Source organism: Palaemon carinicauda, chromosome 22 (genome assembly GCF_036898095.1).
Source record: "Palaemon carinicauda isolate YSFRI2023 chromosome 22, ASM3689809v2, whole genome shotgun sequence".
Lineage (NCBI taxonomy): Eukaryota > Metazoa > Arthropoda > Malacostraca > Decapoda > Palaemonidae > Palaemon > Palaemon carinicauda.
This window is the reverse complement of record NC_090746.1, coordinates 57,850,063-57,854,354: the sequence shown is the minus strand read 5'-3', so window position 1 is coordinate 57,854,354 and position 4,292 is coordinate 57,850,063.

The following is a 4,292-nucleotide window of genomic DNA, read 5'->3' as shown; positions in this document are numbered from 1 at the left end:
AGGTCTTAGAACAGTGCGAGTGGGCCGTTAGGTTATAACTGAGAAGCGTGGTGAATGCAAATGACTCTTTCAACAGATGACGAGTTTATATACGATAGGTTTCTAGCAAGAGAATCACAAAGATTCAAACAAACTTATAATTGTAAAGGTAAGCTTAAACAGGTTCTGTTGAAAAGTGAACGGGGGAGGGCAAGATGAAAAAAAAAAGGGAAAAATAGAAAAATAAAAGAATACCGTTACAGTGTACGAGCGTGTGTGAAACACATGTACATATGAATATGAAATAAGGCGCCCTGCTCTTGAGAGGCGTACTGCAGTACGTAGGCGGGTCATCTTACAGGAAATACGGCAAGCAGGTTCTAGGCGATCAATGGAGACCCAGTCCTCTTTATCACGTAAGTAATCAAGAAAACCTTAGGATTGCGACGGATCACGAGTAAAGGGCCCGTGTAAGGAAGGGGGTGTTAGCGGTGGTTTGCTAAGTGTCTTTGCGCAGGAAAACTGCATAGGAGGGTGCAAATCTGCCGTTGTGTGTGGCTTAGCTGGAGCTTGTAAGTCAGGTGGCATGGAATAAATGATGCATTTTTTGAAAGAATTATTTATCCAGATCACGCTAATCATATGTATTCAGGAATCATTATCAGAGATTGTATGCTGCTGATTTGAGCGCCCTCCTTGGGTCATTCTCAAGATTATTACAAATTGTCAAAATTATTTTTAAAAAAAAGGAGTGGGATCTAGTTTTTATCTTGAATTTTAGCTGATATATTGATTTAATTATTAGAATTAAAGGAGGTGGGTATAAGCAACATAGACGTAGGTTTGAAATTAGTGAAATGGGCGACATAGTTTAAAAAAAAGGGGGGTGACAGAGAAACTTGAAGGATGTTTAGATAAATTGAAAAGAATAAATATGGTAGCCCATTGGAAACATCCCTGCCTTGCATCTGTTGGACGGTGGTTCGATACCCACTCAAGCTCGATAATTTCTTTTAGTGTCTGCAACCTCTCCATTTTTGTGGCATAGGTATGGGGGTTTTGGGGGAGTCTATAAGTCTAAATTATAGGAGGATTAATGCAAGTGTTGGTGCCCTGACTCAAGTTCCTACCTGAATTCGTGGAGCCAGCTCGGTTGGCGGCCCCTCCCCCGTTGATTGGTAAAAGTTCTTAAACGTTTCATAGACTCATTTTATTAATCATTTTCAATTTTGAGAACATTAACTTAGAAAAAAAAATCCATATACGAATCAATCACTTACTACTCTGGAAGATAGTTTGAATACGGTTTGATTGAGCCCATGATAACACAGTTTCCTGCCTTTAGGCTAATATCAGTGACAGCAGTTGTGAGATTAACACAAGCTGCGTTCAGTGTAAACCATAGATGGCTATAAAGTGTAAAAAGTTGTCGAGGTGGTTTGTGGACATCTTACATTAATGATTAACTATTCTTTTATATAAGCTTACGTAAATATAGAAACAAAAGGTAGGTTGGCCAGGGAACCAGCCACCCGTTGAGATACTACAGTTAGAGACTTATGGGGTCCTTTGACAGGCCAGACAGTATTACATTGGATCCTTGTCTCTGGTTACGGTTAATTTTCCTTTCGCCTACACATACACCGAATAGTCTGGCCTATTCAATACAGATTCTTCTCTATCCTCATACACCTGACAACACTGTGATTACCAAACAATTCTTCTTCACCCACGGGGTTAACTCCTGCACTGTAATTGTTCAGTGGCCACTTTCCTCTTGGTAAGGTTAGAAGAGACTCTTTAGTTATGGTAAGCAGCTCTTCTTGGAGAAGGACAGTCCAAAATCAAACCATTCTTCTCTAATCTTGGGTAGTCATAGTCTCTGTACCATGGTCTTCCACTGTCTTGGGTTAGAGTTCTCTTGCTTGAGGTTACACTCGGGCGCACTATTCTATCTTATTTCTTTTCCCCTTGTTTTGTTAAAGTTTATATAATATATATAGGAAATATTTATTTTGATGTTGTTACTGTTCTAAAGATATTTTATTTTTCCTTGTTTCCTTTCCTCACTGGGCTATTTTCCCTGTTGGAGCCCTGGACTTATAGCATCCTGCCTTCCCAACTAGGGTTGTAGCTTAGCAAGTAATAATATATATATGTATATATATATATTTATATATATTTATATATATATTTATATATATATATATATATATATATATATATTTATATATATATATATATATATATATATATATATATATATATATATATATATATATATATATATATATATATATATATATATATATATATATATACATATATCTATATATATATGTGTGTATATATACATATATATGTATTTGTGTGTATATATATATGTACTGTATATATATGTATAATATATATATATATATATATATATATATATATATATATATATATATATATATATATATATATATTTATATTTAATTCAATTGCCCAATAATATGAATAAGTTTTGAAAAATCCTAGCGACTTTTCATTTGGTTATTGATCTGCATAGTGGCTGTAAAATATATCCCTGCATAGGAGTAGTGTACCAGCAGGTACTTTTCAGCTGTTGCCTTAATGAGCAAGACTAAATTACTTTGTAATGGATCACTGTCAACTCATGTTCTCTTTTTTAAGAAATTGCTTTGCCCGTGTAATATTCCTTAAGACCTCATAATTGTTTTGGAACATTTCTGCCAATTCTAATGTCACGAGTTTTCATTGAATGATATTGATTTTTTAAATAATGTCCCCCATCTCAGACAGATTTCTAAAACATCACCTGAGAGATGAATCAAAATGTAATATCCTTTACATTTCAATTTTATTAAACATGGCAATACATTATTGTAATTGGCGGTCAAACAATGCAAGGATTTATCCCATTTATGAACAATAAATCCTGCAACGTATGCTACAATACCACTATTTTTAGTACAAAGTGATAAGACCTAGTTATATAAATATAGTCCTCATTAATAACACTTTCATCCAAATTACTATATACTACTAATTACCTATACTTGGGAGAAGACGCATTTATAATATCAATCGAGTTACGTAAATGAGTACCATTACTTGAACGCTAGAGAATGGGTACGAATTCTTCAAGCAATCAATTTCCGCAGAGGGCATCCTGAATATTATTTTGAATTCAAAGTTCATTATAAGCTGCGGAAAACTGCAGTAAGGTTACTATTACATCCACCCATACTTCTTATTTTACTCCTATAAAACTCAATATCATCTTGGCTCATTTTATATGACAATTTTTTTTTTCTTATTCTCTTATAAGTTGAGCAGCACGCTTAACATTAATTTTTCTTTTAAAGCAGCACAGGAAGTAGCCATCGCTAATAAAAAGCACAAGAAAATAGTAACCGTCCATAAACAAAGGTCTGAATAGAACCGACTCTTAAGTTCCCTGTCGGAGATTAACTTGGGAATCGAGAACTGTAATTCTGACTGGTAAGTCTGGCTTCGCTTGATCCGAGTCAGGCCATCTTCAGTTATTTTTCCTCCATGCTATAGGTCTACCTGCTGAGTCTTCTGCCAAGGCCGTCTCGAATAGACGGCCTTGCTTCAGCAGCCATTGCCTGGCCCTCCCTGGTCCTAACCTGAAGGAGAGGGTCTTGGAAGCTGATCATATGTATATATAGTTAGTCTCTAGGGCATTGTCCTACTAAGCCATTACTGTTGTCCCTTGCCTCTGTCATTCATGAGTGACCTTAAAAAAAAAATTAAATAGAAAATGGAGATACCGATTTTGAAATATGGGATATACAGAAGAAACCCATTGCAGTTTTTGTATAAACTAAATACAGATTAAGATAGGAATAACGATATGGAATATCATTATTCCATATAGAATATAACCAAATGTGTAAGGATCATGACTTGGAATGCCTTTAAGATGGTTTTAACAAATTCGGTTATCGGGATATTGAAGGGATAATACATGGTAAAGTAGGAGAAAGCGGGAAATAGATATGTTAAGTTTTTCCCCAGAATATATATATCCTAATAATGTCCTTACACGGAAAAATACACTTAATTTTTAGATGGAAAATTACTGAAACACCGTCTTGAAATTAACAGCACATTATCAGTGAAAGAAATACAGTAGTCGTGGAGATGACAAAAGGGGCGTGTTACAGTGCAATGCTTTGATTGAGGAAGGCCGTAATTTAGACAAGGTAGCAAAGTAAGTAATAAGTTGTCAAAACAAGACCGGTATAATTTCCCTCAATCAAGCCTCAGCCATTGCTAAATTG